The sequence below is a fragment of the Xenopus laevis genome, chromosome 8L, assembly GCF_017654675.1.
Source record: "Xenopus laevis strain J_2021 chromosome 8L, Xenopus_laevis_v10.1, whole genome shotgun sequence".
Taxonomy (NCBI): Eukaryota; Metazoa; Chordata; class Amphibia; order Anura; family Pipidae; genus Xenopus; species Xenopus laevis.
In genome coordinates, this window is record NC_054385.1 from 90,264,584 (window position 1) to 90,287,969 (window position 23,386).

Sequence of the window (23,386 nt, forward strand, 5' to 3'; positions counted from 1 at the left end):
TTGACAGCCATTTTAATCTCCTGCCCATCTAGTCCCCAGTGGAGGAGTAGCCCCCCAGTGACGGTGTCAGGGATGGGGAGAGTGATGGGTCAGGGGAGATGTGGAAATGAGCAGGGCAAGTCTGGGGATTATTTAAATCAAGTCCTGTTGGGCAGGCCATCAGTAAGGTCCCATTGACAGACCAATAAGATGCCAGCTCTCGAAGGGATCCAGCAGCTTTTATCAACCCAGATTTGGTGACTTTAACCTTTATTTATCCAAACTATGCTTATTGTAGATGAGGTCAACACCAAAAGGAACTCTAGTTTTATGCTATAAAACTCACCCATATACTAATATTCTCCATATTCCTCCATTTGATTTATGATAGCTAAAACTGCAGACTGTAATCTGAAATTGCAAATCTGATTTATCCAGATTTTTCTGTCTAGCATTTAATGGATGGCATATAGAGTTTCACATAAAAAAAAAAAATCATGATTGGTCTGAGGGTTAAGGGCCACGCAAATGATCAAGCACTTTAGGAAGAATTTCTTTAGATAACTGGATTATACTTAAATCTAAAGTATAGCAATATCAGGAATTTAATCACTGCTGTAGAATACATAAAAGTATGTTCCTGCACTTGGTTCATTTTAGATTCTACTTTAGATAGAGACTGTAGTGATTGTAAACAACAAGTATCATCCCACAGCACAAAAGCAATTCTGCAGTATGAATAGCTATAATAACTATATTTCAGAAGACATAAACTCTTTCAATAAACAATAACATGGCTCTGTCCTTTCCATACAGCATCAAACATGGAGGCATATGCTGTGATAATACTGCTACACAAATACCACCAATCAACAGATGTGCTCAGAGTGAAAAAGTGATTACTGATTAGTGCAATGTGGCAAGAGAGCCCTGCTAAGAGGGAGGGAGGCAGAGAGAGGCGAGTTTATCCGAAGCAATAACTGTTTGGAAGAGTGATGTTATTTTGTTTTGGAAAACCAACAACTGCAATTGCAGGCGAATGTTGTTTTCATAGTTTCTTTTATTGTCAAGGGGGAGAAGAATAAGAAAAAATTTTGTAAATATGAACTCCTTGCTGAAATGATGATAGAATCTGTTCATACCTTCTATAGTTACTGCTATGGTATCACACAGTCTCGCAGTCTGCTCTTATTGTGTCAGCACTCACAACATATCAAACTGATCTTAAAGTGGTGTGGACAGATGGCAGAAAGTGAACACACACAAATAGAAATGTTCAGATTTCTGCATTTGGTAAGTTTTGATTTTAATTTGATGTTGTACCTCCAGATTTAGTTTTTTAGCCAAATGTTTGGAGTGGAAGAGTTATTACCAATTAATATCATGTATGTATTTCCATATCCAAATTTACCAGCATTTAAAAAACATTTTGCTGTGAATGTTCTACAACCTTTGTTTGGAAATGTATTATATAAGTCCCTAGTTAAAATATCATTCTGTACCATTGCATTACTTGTTGCTGCTATATAAGTAATGTTTTTTTTGAATATAGCTTGCCATGTCATACCACCCATTGGCCATGTGGGTAAAAAACAACCTTAACTTAAAGTTGCAGGATGACTGGTTATGCCTACCTGTTGATTGATTACTATAGGTAACCATAACTAAGGCAAACTTTGCATGTGTTTTACCTTATCCCCATTGAGAAATTTGTTACTGGTCAATAAAATCAGCTTCTCCTTTTGACCATCACTGCTATCTGATAGCAACAAAAATGTTCATAGCATAAGCTATCAGCTGGGTATTTTGGAAATGCAGTTAAAATAAATGTTAACATGTAACGTTTTGCTGAATTTATGAACAACTGGTCTTCCAAATAGGTCAGTTTTTCGATCGGACGAATTAGAAACGTTCAAATTGAAGAAATAGCGCATTCGATAGAATTCGATTAGAAGCTATTCCCAAAAAAACAAAGTCCACCAATTGACTCCAAATAGGTTCTAGGAGGTCCCCCATAAATTTCGATATTTTTTGCAAATTCAAATTGAATTTGGACTAATCCCTAGTCGAAGTACACAAAAATATTTTTTCAATTTGAAAATTCACCTCGACCTTTGACAAATCTGCTCCTTAGAGTTTTCACCACTCATCTGGAAGAAGAAGAAGAAGTCACTAGGATGAGTGGTGTAATGTTTTCAAGAAAAACTCTTTTTCAAGAAAAGGGGGTTATTTACTAAACTCTGTCTGTTTAACTCAAATTTTTTGAGATTTATTAAAGCCTGATGCAGTACAAAGCCAGAATCTGAAAATCTGCCATCTCAGACCTACCGAGGTTGTGTATAAATTAATAGCAGAGGTCCCTTTCCTATTTTGAAGTTATTGTGGTCTGCACTGGAATTAGCCTGACTTTTTGTGCAAACATCTGGAGAATTCAGGCGATTCGGGAAAAAAATCTGAAAAAAAGTACGATCTGGGTATTAGCTCGATTTTATCGCGATTTACCTGAACCGATTAAATCTAGCTTTTTAAATAATAAATAAGGTAAAATTGGGTATTACAGTTTGGTCATGGTTTTTTTTTTTTTTTTTAAAGGTAAGTTTTATTTCTCATTTTTAAACACATACAACAATCATACGTACAACAATAAGTACACTCGCAGACTAGACTGTACAATTTAGGCAGGAAGAAAATATGGCACATGCTATCACCAAGCATAACACAATACAGTTATTGAGCAGTTGAGATGGACACTATCAAACTCAGGGGAACTATACATCTGACGGTTAGGTTGGGACCCTCGAGGATACGAAGGATAGCAAACCATGCGGGGTGTCACAGTAGGAGATGGACTCGGCTATGACCTACTATAGAGGGGTCGGGGCAATGTCATTCCACAAGCCCCAAATTTTATCGAATTTTGTTGGTGTTCCCCTAATTTCGTAGGTGAGCTTATATAGGGGTACTGCTTTGTTAATCAGTCGTATCCACGCATTGAGAGAGGGTGAGAGGTTACCCATCCAGTGAAGGGCTACAGTTTTTTTTGCATAAAAGAGTAGGATACGGAAAGAGATTCGAGTATATTTAGCTGGGACTATCTCTTCTAGAACCCCCAAAAGGCAAACTGCAGGTGAAATTATTCTTGGGAAGTCAAGATTATCTGATAGATAGTTTACAACTTGTGTCCAAAAGCTCAGTATGTAATGGCATTCCCAGATTAGATGGAAGAAATCCGCAGCTTGTTGGTGACACCTGGGACAGGAGTCGCAAGGGATCTGGCCCATCAGTTTGAGTCGTGTGGGAGTTATGTAAATATGGTGCATAATTTTATATTGTATTAGTTTGTCTTTCAACGATATCAGGCCAGTGTATATGTGTTCCGTCGCCTCGTCCCAGTTATCTTGGTCAAGGCCTATAATTTTAGTATTCCACCAGTCTTGTGCTGCTTGAAAAGGTTTGGGGCCGGATAAAAGGAGCTGCTGGTAGAGCCGGGACACCAGCTTTGCTGGGTTGGGATCATGAAGAATTTCTTCTATGACTAGGCAGGATTGCTGGGGGGTAAGACTGTTAAATTGGGAGTAGAAGGTATGACGTAATTGTAGGTATTTAAATAGTGGAATTTGCGTTGGCTGGCATTTAAGTTGTAATGTGCAATGGGTGACAAAGGAATGATTCTCAAGGAGGTCCTTCAAGCATTTAATGCCTTGCCTGGGCCAGAAAGCAGAGTGTTGCAAGGATCTAAAGTGATTCAAATAGGAATTTCTCCAGAGTGGGAGGTGAGGGGATAGGAGGGGTGGTGAATGGCCCAAGATTTTGAGAGCTATCAGCCAGGCCTTCTGTGGGGTAGTCAGTGTCGTCGGTAGCGGGCCAGAATCCCTGGGGCTCCGATAGGGAAAGTTGCGGAGGCTCTCCCACGAGGATAGTAAAAGAGCTTGTAACTGGGAGTTTGGGTTATACGGGTCAGGGTTAAAGCACCAGTGGAGGTAATATATTTGTGAAGCTATGAAATACCAATGGAAGTTGGGGAGGGCCAGTCCTCCCTTGTCGCACGGTGCACATAACTTTGACCAAGCGATTCTGGGTGTTTTCTTGTTCCAGAGAAAGGGGGTCACGATTTGGTTTATACTTTTAAAGTATTTTTTGGGAATAAATATTGGCGCATTATGGAGTAGATAGAGAATTTTGGGGAGGTAAATCATTTTAATGACATTTACTCTACCCCAGAGAGAGAGAGGGAGTTTAGCCCATCTGTTTAAGGTATTGGTCAGATTAAGTAAAATAGGGTCTAGGTTTAAGGTAGTGTATTTGGTGAGATCTGTATGGACTATCACTCCTAGGTACTTGAACTGGGTGGCCCATTCAAGTGGGGTCTCTTGTGGTAGAGATCGAGGTTGGTCAGGGTCAATGGGGAATAAAACAGATTTTTCCCAGTTAACGCGTAGTCCGGAAAACGAGCCAAACCGGTTGACCAGGTCAAGGAGGGCAGTGAGAGAATCATTGGGATCTGCCAAATATATAAGGAGGTCGTCAGCAAAAAAGGGAGATTTTTTCCTGAATAGTGCCGTAGGTTAAACCCTTGATTAAAGGAGATTGTCTGGTCAGAATTGCAAGTGGTTCTATTGCTAGGGCAAATAGAATTGGGGAAAGGGGGCAGCCTTGCCTTGTTCCCCTCGATAGTAAGATAGGGGGGGAGATATGGCCATTAACTCTCACCCGTGCCGTGGGGTTCTTATATAGAAGTTTGATCCAGGATATGCATCTAGGGCCAAATCCGAAATGGGCTAACACCTCCCACAGGTAATCCCACTCCACCGAGTCGAAAGCCTTAGCAGAGTCAAGGGAGGCAACTACTCTGGTGCCTGTTTCAGTATGGGCAATCTGCAGGTTGGTAAAGAGTCTGCGGAGGTTGATGTTAGTGGAGCGTCCTGGCATAAAGCCAGATTGATCAGGGTGAATAAGGTCAGGGACTACCTGTTGGAGGCGGGAAGTGAGGACCTTAGCCAGGATTTTAGCATCTGTATTTAGGAGAGATATAGGGCGGTACGAAGAGCAGCGAGCTGTATCTTTACCTGGTTTAGGGATGACAACTATGAGGGCCTCTGTAAATGATGGAGGTAGAGAATTACTATCAAAAGCACTTTGCAGCGTTTCTAGATATTTTGGGACTAATTGTTCTGAGAGAGCTTTATACCAGTCTGGAGGGAGGCCATCCGGTCCTGGTGTCTTATTGGGGGGTAGGGAGGCAATGGCATCAGCAATTTCTCGGGGCGTTATAGGTGCATCCAGAAATGTTCTGTCACTAAGTGAAAGAGACGGGATAGGGATTGAGTCCAAGAACTGAAGGAGTTGGGTTCTAGAGTGAGTAGTTGTGGTAGAATAGAGGGTTTGGTAGAAGGTGGCAAATTCTTGTGCTATGAGCTTGGGTTCTGCGACTATAGAGCCATCATCCAAGATAAGGCGGGGAACAGCGGAGGAAGTTGTCTGTTGTTTAGCCAAAAATGCCAAAAGCTTACTATTTTTGTCGCTCTGATCAAAGATACGCTGGTTCTGGTAAAGTAAGGCTTTCCTAGTTAGTGATATGGAGGCTCTGGAAAGAGAGTCTTGGGCACTTAGGAGACCGGCATAGTTGGCAGGGGTAGGGTTCAGAGTATGTGCTCCGGAAGCATTGTGGAGTTCATTCTCCGCAGCTTTAACCTGGTCTAAAGTATCCTTCCTCGCTTGTGAGATTGCCCCCATAAGTGCTCCTCTCATGACTGCTTTAGACGCATCCCACAGAGTCAGAGGGGAGGTGGACCCCACATTATGGACCCAATAGTCGCCATAGGCCTGGGCATTCGCTTCAGCCACCGTAGTGTTTTTAAGCCAAAGAGGGCTTAAGCGCCATAGCTTGTCTGAGGCCTCCGGATTCCAGCGAAAAGTAACTTGGAGTGGGGAGTGGTCGGATAGGGATTGGGGTAGGTATCGGATTTGGTCAATCATAGGCAGGAGGTCATGAGACACTAGGGCCAGGTCTATTCTAGAAAAAGTTTTGTGTGTTGGAGAGTGGCAGGAGAAGGTTCTTTGGAGTGGGTATTTCCATCTCCAGGGGTCAGTCAGCTGTAAGGCTTCTGTCCACTTGGTGAGCTTTGTAAGCGTATGGGGGTCAGGGCTAAGCTTATCCAAGGACGGATTTAAGCAACAGTTAAAATCCCCCATAATACAGAGGGGGCTAGGTGGGAATTCAGACAGTTTAGTCATCATTGTATCCAGGATTGACACTGCAAATGGCGGAGGCATATATAGATTGACCAATAGAATGGGTTTGTTGGCGATAAGGCCATGTAATACCAGGAATCTGCCGTAGTGGTCTAAGTGGAGCTTTAGAAGTTCAAATGGCAGACCCTTGCGAATTAATACGGAGACCCCCTCGAATGAGTTGAAAAAGTAGAATGGAAATGCCAACCCACCCATGGTTTCTTAAGTGTGAGAACTTTTTGCCCGGAGAGATGCGTCTCCTGGAGGAGAAGGATAGAGGGAGGATATCTCTTGAGGTAATTAAACATCAAGCTCCTTTTAAATTTGGAATTAAGGCCCCTCACATTCCAAGAAAGTACTGATATATTAGCCATAACATACAGTAGCAGGTATATGCCGAGCCAGAGGAAGTGTCCATCCCTTCAGGTACATGAGTAAGAGAAACATAGAAAGTGCAACATGCTTAGTTATTATGCCATACAACTGAGAGTGAATAGTCTGCAAAATAGATTGATATACAAACCCAAAACATATATAGCCCCAACCCTCCCTACTCACCCCCCAAACTCGGGTGAGTCTATTACCCATAACAATCTATAACAATAATGGGGGTTATCCCCTAGACATCTGCTAAGAAACAGTCCCTATCCGGGGGTCTAGGGCGGGTGTTAAAGTTAGTAACTGCCTGATGTCAGGCACCGAGCTGAAATGTTGGGCACTTGCCCCGTAAGAAAAGACCAGGAGTGGCCCGCAGTAGGATACCGACGTGGCCGGGAAGGGGAAAAAAAAAGAAAAAAAGGGGGGTGGGGAAACTGTAAATTGCAGGATTATTAACAGACTCCTTCAAGTCAGTTGCATCTCCATTTTTTTCAGGTAGGAAATGGTGTCCTTAGGATGCAAAAGAGGGTCATGCCTCCTCAGTGGTGACCGTTTTGGAGGATTGCAGGGCTGATCTCTTAGGCAAAAACCTTAGGGGGCAAGCGTTCCATGGGTAAAACAATGGGAAACTAGGCAGGTATGTTTGAGGGACAGCTGGGGTGCTTATTTGCAAGCTTACCCAACATTGTGCGACGGTCGCCATAGAGTAAGTTCTACCTTGCTAATACCTAAGATAATGTGAGAGGAATACGCATGGCCCTGCAGAATAATATTGGAGTAGGAGTATTTGACACAAACTGCCAAAGGCAACAGAATGCCTTATTGGGTGTGAGAAACAACAACTTGTAGAGATCCTCGTGGGTTGGATCAGAAATGGGGATTCTGGGAGGTTACTAGCTAGACAGGTCTGGGATTCCGGTCAGGAGATTGGCGAACGCCTTGTTGGTTGAGCCAGTCTTCCACGTCCTTAGGTGAGGTGAAGAAGTGTGCGCGGTCGCCATCTTGAATGCGCATCCGTGCAGGGTATTGCATACTGTACTTGAGTTGCGCCTCTCTGAGTCGAGCCTTTACCCTTGTAAATTCAGCCCTTTGTTTTTGAATGGTAGGGGAAAAGTCAGGGTAAAGTGATACTGTTGCCCCTTGGAAGCGAATCGGGCCTTTCACTCTGGCTGCTGTAAGGGCCGCATCCCGATCTCTGTAGTTGAGCAGTTTTAGGAGAAAAGGGCGCGGGGGAGCACCGGGTGGTGGGGGTTTTGTTGGAACTCTATGAGCTCTTTCCACAATAAAGACTTGTGAGAAGGTATTTGGGCCTAGAGTCTCTTGGAGCCAATTTTCTATAAACAATGGAGGGTTATTCCCCTCCACCCGCTCAGGCAGGCCAATTATTCTGATGTTATTGCGTCTGGACCTATTTTCTAGGTCATCTGCTTTATCAATGGCTGCCTTCAGTTGGTTTTTCATGGCCTGAACATCAGTTTGTAACGGGGGCATGGCGTCATCAATTTCCGACACTCTGGTTTCGAGGGCCGTAGTACGCTCCCTCACCTTTTGTAGGTCCTGGCGCAGCAAGGATAGGTCAACTCGGATTTCCTCAAACTGTGCAGTGGTAGATGCGCGGCTCTCCATAATTGCGGATAGTACATCTCCCAGGGTGGGTTCAGGAGGTGTTGCTGGTGGATCCAGGGCTAGGTCTGGAGGAGAGGGTGGCTGAGAGGCCTGGCCGGGAGACGGCGGGTGTGGTTGATCTCGTGCAAAGCGCTCTAGGCGAGAGGCAGTCTCCGGTTTTGGTTTGGGGGTATTCCTCCTCATCTTTGTCAATAGATCCAGACAGGAGAAGTATACTGAGTAATGGAGTAACGGGGTAAGTAGCAGGGTATGTGTGCTCGGTGCTCGGAAAATCAGGCAGCCACGTCTGATCACGGCATCATTTTGGACATGCCGCCGGGAGTAGGCTAATACCCTCTAACCACAGAAGGTATATTTCAGATCAGGGGGGGGCAGAGGGGGCACAGCTCCAGGTATCGTAAGGGCCAGTGCAAAGGTGCCAACAGATGCTAGAAAAGGCATAAAAGGGGCCAGTTCTGTGGCCTGTTAAGAGCACCCCCTGAGTTACGGTGGTAGAGGCCTGTTCTGTCCAGAATTATGTCCTGCCGCTGTCTGAGCTGTTAGGTGCCAGCTTCTAGGGTTGTGAGGCCGTGATATGGACCAAGGTATTGATGTCTGTAGGGGTATAGTAGCGCTCATAGATACTGCGCAGTATGGTGGTGTGATAGGTATTAAGGTCCCCTAATGTTGTGGGGTCACTCACCCCTTATACCTGCTGTTTTCAGCCTCTCACAGGCTCTTTCCCTGGTCAAGACGGGAACCGCGCCGTCATTCAGCCGCGCCCGGGGAGACCCGCCTACTTTAGTCCGCGGCTTCTCCTAGCTTACTAGGCCGCACTTCTGTTTTCGGCTCCAGCTACTGCTAGAGCGCTCGTTTCGGAGCCAGATTAAAGCTGGCCGGTTCCTCTACCCAGCGGACGACCCCTGCGGTATTTTTGGTATTGGGGGACTTGGAAAGAGGGGGATCTCGTTGGTGACCCCAGGAGCGCCAAAACAGTGCGGCCGTTCGGCAGTTCAGCTAGCCACCGGTCATGGTTTTTTAATTTAAAAAATGAGATCATTTCAGATTTTAGTAAATAACCCTCCCCATGTCCAGTTGCCTTTGATTTAATTCTACTAGATAATTTTACCTGCAGCAATGATTATACAACAATATGCTCATGGATTTCAGTAATGGAACAGACATACAAAATGTCACAGATAATTTCAAACCTACTTTACTCAAACCAAGCCTTATTAGGGTTATGGGTGTGAATTGCAAATGAGCATTTATTCATTCATATTATTCAATCAAAATGCAGTTTTTGTACCATCTGTTTAATGTAATTATTTTATAGAATTTATTCTAGCCTTTGAATAATGAACAACAACATTGCCATATGTTTTAAGATTATGTTCTTATTATCAGTAGCATTCTAATAAAATCGACTAACATAACGTGGGCTCAAGTTTAATTGTGCAGCAGAAGACATGAAGCACCCATACACATAGGGGCACATTTACTAAGCTCGAGTGAAGGATTAGAATAAAAATACTTAGAATTTCGAATGATTTTTTTTTCGACCATCGAATTGTCTACTTCGACCTTCGACTACGACTTCGAATCGAACGATTCAAACTAAAAATCATTCGACTATTCGACCATTCGATAGTTGAAGTACTTTTAAAAAAACTTCGACCACCTACTTTGTCACCTAAAACCTACCGAGCACCAATGTTAGCCTACGGGGAAGGTCACCATAAGCTTTCCTAGCAATTTCTGATCGAAGGAAAATCTTTTGATCGATGGATTAAAATCCTTTGAATTGTTAGATTCGAAGGATTTAATGGTTCGATCGAACGAATTGCGGTAAATCCTTTATCTTCGATATTCGAAGTCGAAGGATTTAACTTTGATGGTCGAATGTCGAAGGTTAATTAACCCTCGATATTCGACCCATAGTGCCCCATGATCACTATTCCTAAATATTGCAAGCCACCAACATTTGATGCAGAAGTTCCCTTGAGCTATCCCTCATCTCTAGGAGAGGTTGGCTTTGAGGTTTCCCAACTTTAATTGCCAAGTTTGGAACTACAATAATTCTGATGAAAATCTTGATTCCTGATTCTATTACTAGAATCTATCGTTCCCTTTAAACATAGCTTTCTGGTATTCTGTGTGAGCTAGATAATCTTAATACTAACAGTTTTGACTGTGTATATATATACATGTATTTATATAACGTGTGTGCAACAGATACAGTATACTCTCACATATACACATACATATATAAAATCCAGAGACATTTACTCGAATATTGAAATTATTTGGTTCTCCAAAGAATATTGTAGAAGGAAATGCTTTTTTTTTTATTTTGTTGGATAATATTAGTGAATTAAATATTTCATTCCCTTGTTCAGTAATAACAAGAGGAAGCTGATTGAAAACAGAACTAATTAGAAAGGCAATTGGTTGAAGTTATTTCAACAAGAATAAATATTATAGAAATTTATTGCCCTCTGTAGACAAATCAGATTAATTGCCTCTGGGTCATATAAACACCATCAGGCTATCTGGCAGTTCAGACGGCATCTGGTGCATTCTAAAAACTTGAAAACTGAAGAGTTTACTGCTTCTGTTTTATATTGCTGGAGTGCTGACCTGAGTACTGACCTGAGTACAAAGAAGGCAAAAGAGGCTAATGGAAGAGATTGAATGGGAGGAACCGTTATGGAGAAGGGTAGGGATAGCAAGAGAGAGTAAATGGAATGGGGGGGGAGGAGAGGAGAAGTGCAAGTGTGTGCTGGAGTGAGTGCTGTGTTAGTGTGTATACGTAAAAGAGAGAGCGATACTAGATTTAATATAACTAATTGATAGGAGAAGCAAAGGAACATGGAGAAATTACTTTAAAAAAAGGATTTTGTAATGTTCTAAAGATGCCATTATTTTTTCAGATCTCCTTTACACTATCCTTTTCTACTTCATATTTGTTTAGTTGTAAAATGTTTGTTTTGTCTATACAGCTGCATAGATTACTGTGTAGCTGCCAGTTAGACAATGTTTAATGTTACTTTATACTCTCAGTCAGTTGCAGATTAAGACTACCTGGAATTCTTGATAATATTTACCACATTGATCGCCTGTGTCTTTTCCATAAATTGCAACTAAAGACCCAGTCTGCCGCTGTTGGTTTGGAGCATTCTCTGATTTTTTAATATTTACTGGGCCATGAGTGGCAACAGGCTAGGCCAGCAAACTTGGGAATCCTAATTGTAGATCTGGTCTGGTCTGATTGCTCTGGGTTACCATAACAATGCCGGTATGATACACGCTTCTATCATTCAGGGAAGGAGCAAACTCTGCTATCCCACTGTTATGGTGCCCTTGAGATCTTTGCTTGGACCTTTTTTTTTTTTTATCAACAATCAAATTAGGAATCTTTCAAGGACTGCTATAAATTAATTTGATAGATCAGTATAATCATTTTGATGAAAATCATTATTTATCATTGTTCATAAGGTGTCAATATCTCAAACAGGACTGATGTGAGATGTCAAATCTTATTATGGGCTATGGCCAAGTTTTTCCAGTGCCTTTAATCAATATCAATATTGACGAAATGCACTTGCATAGATGATCAATTGGAGTTTCATAAAGGGTCATTCTGACTCATTCTGATTCAAAAACAATTCAGCCAAATTCAGTATTATCCATAATAAATGTAGAATTTGTTGTGGATCAGTCGAAATTGATGCATCCTTAACGATCCTATGTAAACCTGCTTCTAAATCTCCCTATGGTATAATGCACAAAATTGAATTCTGAATAAAACAATTTGAAAAAATAATCATATAGTTTAGTTTTTTTGAATAAAACATTTTTTGATGTGATAAGCCCTGAGAGTGCGAGCTTCTTCATTCTGCTATATATATATATATATATATATATATATATATATATATATATATATATATATATATATATATATATATATATATATATATATATATATATATATATATATATATATATATATATATATCCTGTGTACTGCTGTGCCTGGGAAAAAGAGGTCAAGTTCAGAAATTCTGTTAGAATGGAGATGCAAGTTGATGGAGGGGGGGTATTCAACAGCACTATGCAATGAAATATGTCTATGGGATGACCCTAGGGTTCATACATGGAATTGAGCAATTTGGTACTACATAAAAAAATTGTTAAAATAACATGCAATAACCATGCAATTTGTGCTCTTTGCACCACTTATGTTATATAATAAAAGTCAATAATAATGTTTGCCCATGACAACACAAAAAACAATTAAAAAATCCATCCATGTTTAGAATAACATTTGTAAGCAGAACAACAATGAAATACAAGGGGACTGCTGTCTAGAATCATTGAAAGTAGTGTAGTAAACATTTCAAAATAGTTTTAAGATCCATTAAAAATTTGGTATGATACTTAGAATAATTTTTACGTTTATTCCCTCTGCTACTTGCCTATTTTTGACAGTGGGGCAGTTAGGTTTAAAATAGGACACAATCTGATATGAAGCCAACATGGAATTTTACAATGAACAATAATTATTGTGCAAGATACACAATGCAAGTACACAATACACACACAATTGGTCTATTGCATTGTTAATCTAGGTAGAGAAAGGGCCTACAAATGTACAAATGGTACCTTTCCCTCTTAAGCTGATGGCAAACCTTTCCCAACCAGCATAGAAACACAGGTACAGAAAAAGACTAAGTGGATCCACCCCCAAACTGCTCCTTGCAGTAATTGCACTGACTGAACACTCATGGAGCAGATTTCAGCATGGAAGTACAAAAGTATGCATAGTGGATCCAATTGGAGTTTCTTCGCAGGTGGAGAAACAGCCTGATTTGCCATTAGCCTTAATGTCCACATATCACATTGTATTAACTCTTTCAGTTTCTCAAACCCATGTGAAACTTCTCCATGATAGAATGCCCAAACCTAGGGGAGCCAATAAGCCTGAGCTACATTAAACTAGAATGAGTTTACTGTAGACCATGGCTGATCTTTGCTAATTGTGTATATGCCAAATACTTGAAGGAATTAATCTATCAATTCCCATTTTGCATGTCCTGTTGTATTTCAATGAAAGGGTTTCTATAAACCACATAAATTGTGAAACAAACAATGAACAAGTTGCTTTAGCTTCCAGCTCTCAATATAAATTGCAGCAGCACAGGGTTTGTAAAGTCCCTATGACTACAAGCCAACCGAGGAAGATCAACATTTCTGTAAATTTATGATCTGCCACCTCTACAAGTATAATTAATATGCGTCACACTTAAGAAGGTAAAATAATAATTTCTCATTAAAGTTATTGTAACAGGTAAATTCTCTTTGCAAAGTCTTATGTAGGGCATTTAAAGGAAAAAAAGTCCATTACTGTGCAATGGAGGTAATGTATACCCTTTGTGTGAGGGGGTATTCCAATTGGCACAGGTACATTATGGGTAAACCCTGTCCCTACTACATAAAAGTAGAAGGATCCTGGTCCCATTGTGGACTCCAAGTGGTAGATATGCTGAAAGGCCTGGGGCAAGAAGATGCTTCAGTAAACGAGGAGCAGCCTAGATGCATTAATTAAGCCTCAGTGGAAATAGGGCAGATGGAACCCATGAATAAGGGTTTAAATAAGTGACAGTGTCGCTTTTGTAACAGCACAATTTAAGTACTAGTTGATTCAGAAAAGGGCAATTCTCAGCTCCAGAAAAGAAAGAAAGTATGGTGTTACTAAAGAATAGCTAGTTGAGTTGGTACACTGGCGCTGGAAAGCTGTTGGTGTTGCTTAACTTAAAAAAAAAATCTAACTTTTGGGTTTCAGTTGTAAGTAACCACTCTGCCTGCCCATACTTAACTATTTGATCTATTTTTACTGCAATATACTGTGAAGTACCATTTTCCTTTGATATGTTCTTTAATAAATCTGTTGTTTCTATTTATGAACCACTAGCAGCCAATTTCATCTAACAGTGTGAACGAGAGTTATAGTTCAGGTACAACACTCTTTCCTCCACCATTTCTGTGAGGGTTCAGCTGAGCAAGTAGAAGAGCTTTACATCAGAACAGCAGGTGTTATATTTGCTTGACCCCCCCTCCCTCACTGTCCAGGGTCCTACAATTACTTGAGGAATATACTTATTGTTCTTATGTACAATACTCCTGTGAAATGTACTAATTGTCCTGAAGTGAGCTTATGTACTGTTTTACATTGGCAAATGGTGACTGTGCTGCTCATCATGTTGCAGTATCTAATTCAATATTTTATGTTTTGCGCCTATTGTGTTTGGGTGAACAGAACAACCTAAAACTAGATCTGCATATCAACTTTGTGGGATAGCATTAGCTAGAACATAGGAGGCTTCTTAGCATCTTTAGAATGTAATGTACAGTCCTATGTGCCAAACAAGTTGTTCAGTTATATTGCACAAAAGGATGTACAGATTAGAAAAAGGCTTGTGCAGAAAGCTCACTTGCCTCCCTTGTTTAATGGTGCACCTTGCCCCTGACTTTAACAGGAAAGGTTAACTAGAGAAAGTATCACTTGCGTGTTGTTGTTGCTAAATAAATTCTGTCTGTAATGTGAACTTTCCATATTGCTGAGACTGCATCTTCTTGCTTAGACTTATTTGCATCATCCGTGCCCGGTTTTCAAAAGCCAGCAGAACGTAATTAGATTTTTCACCTCCAGATACTTCTGGAATTTATGGGTAAATATAATATTTCTCTACGCAGTAAGGCAGACAGGTCATACAATTTTTGGAGTATGTCTGCAATCTAAATGAAGCATTTCTAGGGAAACAGAATATTCTGTTGTTCCGTGAAGATATTTAGTCCAGAGTGGGAACACCTGTAATTTAAAGACCTTTCTTTGTAAGCCCAATAGCTTGCCAAGTAAGCAAGTTCATATTTTGTGTTATTGTAGTGTAACCCTTTCTTGGCTCTTTTTGCTGGAGCTGATTCCACTCTTTCTACCTACCATAGACTGTGTTATTCACATTCTATGCCTCATTCAGGAAGACTCTGTTTCTTTGCCTTTACTAAGGGGTTGACCTCCCTTAGGGCACTAAGTCATCATATGGGGGCCTTTTCTCCAGGCACATCGATGCCCAGCATCAGACAGAGTCCAAAGAGAAAAAAACATGTACTGCCTCTGATTATAATAAAGGGGTGGTTCCCCTTTAAGGTAACTTTTATTATGTAATTCGAAGCAACTTTTCAATTGGTTTTCATGATTTATTTTTTTATAGTTTTATAGTTATTTGCCTTTTCCTTCTGACTCTTTGCAGCTTTCAAATGGGCGTCGCTGACGTCCTTCTAAAAAGCAAATGCTCTGTAAGGCTACAAATGTATTGTTATTGTTACTTTTTATTACTGATCCTTCTATTCAGGCCTCTACTATTCATATTCCAGTCTTTTATTCAAATCAATGCATGGTTGCTAAGGTAATTTGGACCCGAGTTACCAGATTGCTTAAGATTTAAATTGAAGAGCTGCTGAATAAAAAGCGAAATAACTCAAAAACCACAAATAATAAAAAATTAAAACAAATTGGAAATTGTCTCCGAATATGACTCTTTTACATCATACTAAAATTATCTCAAAGGTGAACAACCCCTTTAAGGACAATAACAACTCCCACCACCTAAGGGACTATGGGAATACATTCATCTCCCAGGCCATAGGATACAGCTACTGGGTCTTCTTGAGTCAGTAAGTTAACTAACCTCTTGGTTCTCCTTTAGTTGTGTAAACACTCATTCTCTCTTTTGGAAAAACTACTGCCAGAAATAACTGTTTATGTTAAACACTAACTATCTTTAAAATATAGAGATATGTTCAGGTCTAGGCTGATATTTAAAATAGGTCCTGCATTTCGGGTAAACAGAGGTCCAAACAACTTCCTACAAGCCCAGGAAATAGAAACTGTCTATGGCATCTTATAGTAGCCCCTCTGGTATTTGACATAATCTACAGATTGCTGGGCTGGACCTGGATATGTTTCATATAACTGAAGCATAAATCCATGAATACATTCAAATGCTAATTTGACTGGCCACCATCTTTTATACACTGCAAATATGGCTGAGAACAGTTGACCCATGATCTAGATTAAATATACTTTAACTTCTACTAATGTATACCTAAGACGACCTACAGATGAAAACTGAAATTAATTCTCCTATTGATTGCCCATTATTGCAGCCTCCCTTTTAACTTTCTAGTGCTATGACTATATAATGTGACTCTGTGCAAAGCTGCACAAGCTAGGTCTCAAGTCAAAGCCCTTTGTTAAAGGATCTCTTAAAAAAAGCACTTTCCTGAAGATCCTACTGGCTGTCTACTTATTCTTCAACAGGAAATCATAGAATTGATTAAATAATTATATATATACCATGATGAAAATTTATAGAAAAAAGAGCAATTTCATTTCATTCGACATTAACAGACACAACATTTAAGAGCTTTAATGCGTCTATGACCATTGCTAATCAGAAATAACCTTTACAAATATACAAATATAATCAGTCCATTAATGTCTGGGCAGTGATATCTCCAGGTCCTTTGGTCAGTCAAGGTTGCCAGAGGCTGCAGAATTTCCAGCTAAAATCTCTGTCCATGTAATAAATGATGTCTCAGTGGAGATATCCTTCTAATGAAAGTGCTGTAAGCTACTATTAATGTCAATATTAGCAGCAAGACATTTTATTGGGGAATCCATTAATGTTGACCTAAAGAATCAGAAACTGCCTCATTATGGAGGTCCTGGAATATCTTTGTGTTTTTGAAAAGAACATTTTCAACCCTGAAAAGAGATAGTCCTGTCTGAAGGTCGTGTGTTAAAGCTACAGATGTGCCCCATGCTAATAATTGGAGGATTTCACCTGAGAAGAATGAAAGTGCTGACAACTCATTTATGAATTCAGATGCTTAAGATGGAAGTCCATGGGGCTTTTGGTTTCAATTTACATCATTTGATTTATATTATTTGATATATTATGTTTGGTACAAGAAAACCTAGAATTCAACAGATAAAACACAGTGACATTGGATAATGTAAATAAAACTGTTAGCCAAGTATGAACAACATATAACTTAGACATTACATTGTCATAAAAAAGATATATATATATACAGTAGTATGAACGGATGGAGCGTGCGTTAATAGAGCAGTTAGTTCAAAGCACGTCTGCATGACACATCCTTTTTCCAATGCATGTTGAAATACATACGTATCTTTACATGTGACCATCTATTTTTCATTTATATAATGTACATTTGTTGGAGGATGGGAAGGAACATTTTTTGTTGCAACTCATTTTTCTTTATGAAACACATGGGCAAGTGAAGTTTTAATGCAGTATACAATTTTCTCTGTCAAATCCCCTCACTCTAGTATCTATCCACTTGAACCCATTTGTGGTCTTTAAAGTACTTTATATACTTTGAAATATAGCATTAGGGCAAAAATTGAAAGCAAATGATTATTTAATACACTGTATCACAGAAATTAAAGGAGGGAGACAATTATTATTCATCTACCTATAATATTGTTATGAACTAAAGGAGGCCTCAACCTAAATCTGAAGACCTCTGCTCCATTGTCATCAATTTAAATTAACTGTATTGTAGCTGTGAAAGCTGCCATGACAGGTTGTGTAGAGATTCCAGGCTCTCTCATTACAGACAATAGATAGGCTTTAGAGCTTAAGAGGTCATACGCAGGGATAAAATGTCACTTATGACTCTTTACACCAATTTTATGTATACGTTAGTCACGCAGGCCGGGACTTACAATCTGTGGGTTCCGGCAAATGCCAGAGAGCTGCTGTAAGATGCCATAGAAGTCACTCTTTAGTGGGCTGGTGGGGGGCTGCTTGGGCCTCTCTGTACTTGGAACACCAGTGCATATTTTGACTCTCAGTCCAGACCTGTATTAGTGGTAGCTCTAGTCTATAATCTCAATTCCAGTGAAGCTAACTGATCAATTTAATGTAAACAAAAAAAAAGGAAGATGGCTGGTCTTGTGAAGTGAAGATCTTTTTTGTAATTCTTCATGTGGACTACAACCAAGTCCTGTGAGATACCTGAGTGCCTGTATTTAATTGTATATTAAATATTAACAATATAATATTATTTTTATATATTATTTTACACAGGTAGTATAGACTGTATTAATGTTACAGTACTCTTACAGAGGATGGCTGAATCTGATATATTCCAGCAGCTGGCTTTGTTCAAGTCTCTGGATGGAAAAACTGGCATTTGTGGTTGTTTGCTATGGTACATTCATCTTTTGGGCATATTCTTTGGAACTTACCTGGCTCCACTAAGCCTTTAGGGTACTCGACCTGTGAGGTCACACAGGCTGCCATAAGAAAGGAAGGTACCTGATACTTCTATACTTTACATTGCCAAAGACCCAAATACTATTCAGCAACGGTCATGTTCTGCTCCCAGATATTGCTCCTTAGGACAAATAGGAAGTTCTGTCTCAAGGACCTTTACACTATACTCTTTATGTTAAAGAAGTCAAAACTTCAACTGCTGTGTCTGAGGACAGAACTTGAGATATGAGGCTCCAAACAGTAAAGGCAGGGAATAGACATATAATTCAGGGAAATCTGTCCAAAAGAACTTCCACACGTTTTTGATGTACAGTTTGTTGGGATTGTTAGGCACTACTATTCAGTCTGAAGGAATACAGGTTGGTTACATTAATGAGTATTGTTACATAATGTATTATGTCCTTTGTGCTTTCATCCTTGACCCCTGATGGAGGAAAAGGCAAAATGCCCTGTGTGGCCTACTCTAAAACCTTGCCTAGATGTGGCTTGAGATAAAAGGGTTCTGGTGGGGAGAACATTCAATAGGCAACGTAAGTCGGCAAGACTTCAGGAGACTGATCATGTACACTATTTTCTGAAATCATCCATTTGCTACTGTTTGCAATTTATACAATTGCGCCATTTGCATTAACCCATGATATCACCTTAGTCTGTACTCTTACTTTTACACCAAAAGACATTAACTTTCTCAAATGCGCAAATGCCTGACCCAGTGAGGAACTAGAACTAGAGAACATAGGAATGATAGCAAATATTATTTTTATTATTAACATTTATTTATATAGTGCCAGCAAATATACAATGTATATGTAGCATCAGAAACGGAACTAGAGGGGCGGGCCCTGGCGCAGGATGCGCAGCCGGCCCCGCCCCCCCTCCGTACACCCGGAACTGGCCCGGGAATAAAGCGGCGCGGACTGCCGGGGGGCCCTGAGGGGGTGCGGGCCCTGGCCCGCTCACACCCCCTGCTCCCCCGGTAGTTCTGCCCCTGTGTAGCATAATATCTTTTCCAGGACAAAATATGTAGTTTCATAGCTATTTTAAAACTCAAAGAAAGCTACATTTGGTTTAGATGCTAGTTAATCTAAACCCATTTTGATCCCATAAATTGTATCATGCTACTGTATGTACACCATCTACAGCTTTTGTCATTATAGAAGGCAGGACAATTATAGCTGCACACTCCTTCTAACATCAGTAGCCACTAAAATAGGGGGAACTAAAGGCATAACTGGAACCTGATTTCTTAAAGAGATCTCCCAATTCATGATTAAATGATAAAATCCGACACTACTTTGTTAAAGTCAAAAATTAAATCCACAATGCTGAGGTGGTAAAGAAAAAGTGCCCCGTATTTCTTCTCCATAATTTATCATCTTGATGTGAAAATATTTATTACTTTTCTGGCTTAATAAATCAATTATTTTTTCTTTGTACTTTACTAAGACTTTTAGTACTATAATAATTAAACATTATGTTTACAAATGCATCAACATAACGTTAAAATAATTTCCACGGAATGCTTTAGACAATACATGACATATAATTATGTACACTTTTTGGTGAGGATCATCTATAGACTCCCTCCCCTCCTGTAAAAATGTCTGGGAACCACTGGGTTCACGAAAGGGGACAATAACACCTAAAATGTCATTGAATATTTTTTTAAGATAGAGAAATGAAATATAGTGTGTGAAAGATACTGTTTATACTGGTCTAATCCCTGCCTGAATATTCCTTTATGCAAATAGGGATAAGTCATTTTTGAAATCTCATATTATATCCTGCACATAGAACCATATTACATGACATGATGAGCATGTCATATATACAATCCCATAAAATCAAGCAAAAAGTTTCAGTAAGTTTAAAAATTCCTTTGAATTTTGAAATCTGTAATTCTCCATGGTTCTGAGTTAGTGCTATGTTATTGACAGTTTTCCTTTACAGCAAAAACCTACAGGTTTTATGGAACTTACACTTACAAATAATTGTTAAGTAAGTTATATTTTTCTTATATATTTAGGGGCACATTTACTTAGCTCGAGTGAAGGAATAGAATAAAAAATACTTTGAATTTCGAAGTATTTTTTGGCTACTTTGACCATCGAATTGGCTACTTCAACCATCGAATTGGCTACTTCGACCTTTGACTACGACTTCGACTTCGAACTAAAAATCGTTCGACTGTTCGACCATATGATAGCCGAAGTACTGTCTCTTTAAAAAAAACTTCGACCACCTACTTCGCCACCTAAAACCTACCGAGCATCAATGTTAGCCTATGGGGAAGGTCCCCATAGGCTTTCCTAGCTTTTTTTTGATCAAAGGAAAATCATTCGATTGATGGATTAAAATCCTTCAAATCGTTCGATCGAACGATTTTTCCTTCAATCTTACAAACGGTCGAATATCAATAATCGACCCTAAGTAAATGTGCCCCTTTAGTGTAGGGGAAAGAACAGCAACAAGCACCCAGTCTCTGAATGGAACATGACTAAGCATAGAGCCTGGTTTCTTTACCATTTAACACATACTGTAGTTATCCAAGCACATTATAAAGAGGGTCGTTTAGAGAACAGATATCAAGTTGCTTGGGTACTCTACTAGATACGTTATCAATTTCAGTTTGGATCTTCAAGTCCATAACTGCAACTTTTCACTTTAACATCTTTACATTGTCCTTCATCACTACTAAGTTTTTTCCTGACCCCTGTAATATAAAGCTGACGAAAGAAGAGAGTAGTTTCTCATTGCCAGTGATGTGATCCATTAAATTGTCAGGGCATAATCTCCCTAAGGAGACACTTCTTTCAAAATGCATAGTAAGCATTAGCCAAGAATCAAACTTAAGTGTAAACTTAAGTGTAATAATTACAGTGAATGCCCTCTGGCTGTTGTCAGATATACTGTTTTATCTTCCAGACCTGATAATATATCTGGTTAAGGATACAGAATTCACAGATAGGTTTGGTTAATCACTGAGTATGTATGTGCAGTACATTCAAATGTAACTTTTTCTGAAACTTTACCTATGCCTCGTGCAACTTTATTAAGACAGCAGGACCTTAGGGAGCTAAATGTGTGGCTTAAGTCTTGGTGTAGGAAAAAAATATTTCGGTACTTCCTAAAGCACTGGCCTGGTTTTTCTTTGGACTACTAACTATATAGCCATGATGGATTCCACCTTAATGGAAGGAGGTCTACTGTGCTAGGAGAAAGAATGGCTAAGAGGCTGAATGAGTCTTTAAAGTAGACAAGGGGGTGTGTGAGCTAGACTATTATGGGGAATGGGTCATCACCAGGGGAGGAGTGAGGGGGGTCACACACTATGCAAGATCATTGCATAATATAAATATCAGAGGTAAAAGCAGTAACTGCCGCTGTCTGCTCTCTGTAGAATGGAGCTGTAGTTGATATAATATAATTGGTATCACTGGGATCTGGTGGGATGAAACATGTGACTGGACTATGAATTTATTTGTACAACATTTTTTAGAAGGGACAGAGGGATTAAAAATGTTGGAGGAGTTTGTCTCTATGTAAAGCCAGAATTAAAGTCATGCATTTTAAGTTACCAGTGAAAGTACTAGGAAGGGTGTGGAAATCTTTGGGTAGATATTTTGTCTGCTTTAGACCTCAAACACACGGCCAGATTCAGGGAGATTTAGTCGCCTATCATGGATCATCCAGACATTGACTGGAATAAGGGGGTGTCCAAATCAGAAAAAGATAGCAGGTTTGTAAATATGTTAAATGACAACTTTTTATTTCAGATCATTCAAGAACCTACTAGGAAAGAATCTTTGCTGGATCTGGTTATAACTAATAATACCAAATTCACCTCTAGCATTTGTGTGGTTGAACATTTAGAGAAAAGTGATTGCAGCATGATTTCTTTCTGATCAATAATTCTTTTGCTACTGATAAAACTAACATACAAAAAACAGAATTGTAGCTTCTCACTGGTGAGATAAATCAAGAATGTTTCTTGACTTTTTAAAAATCTCTCCCAAAGTGTCATGATTTTTCTGTATTTGTAAAATGTAATTACTTTGAAAAGAACATAAAGAAGAAAGTTTAATCAGATTCCAGTTGGGAATATACAATAAAATCCTGGCAATAGCAAAGCTTTAAAAAATCCCCAAGAAACTAGTTGCTTATATCATACTGAGCCATGCTGTTCACTTTTGGTACTTGCAAATTATATGTCTTAGAGAACTTGAATCGCTTGCATTGAGAAGGGCATTAACGGGGATAATTATATACATGTTTTCCATTCTTGCAATGATTAGAAGGAAATTTTAAACTGTAGATGTCAAGTTTTCTCCAGGGAAACGTTCTATTTGGTAGAATAACAAATTTGCTTTGCGCTGTGTTTACTTCATGTAAGTGGTCTCATGAGCTGTTTACACTGGCTAAATTCAAATTCTATTTTATCCTGTCTCTGACCCTGACAATCCATCCATTCTAATGGGTAAATAACACATTATATTAACATCAGAATATATTGCTAGCAAACAAACTAGGGAAATTTAAGTATGGTTGTCTTAATAATAGTGCAAACACAATACAGGGAATTATAGGGCACACTTTACAGGGAATTATAGGGTACTCATATTAAAATGGAGACAAAGACACCATGCCCTCCTCTTTTTCCTGCAGCATTGCCAAGTGCAATTCTTTGTGCCACTGTTTGACTATATGGTTATGAACATTTTAGAAAAGGTGGGGCAAATACGACACCGACAGAAGGTATTGGACTTCAACTTTTTCCCTGCATGCTTTTTCTCACTGGAAGGGGGTCACCACCATGCAAT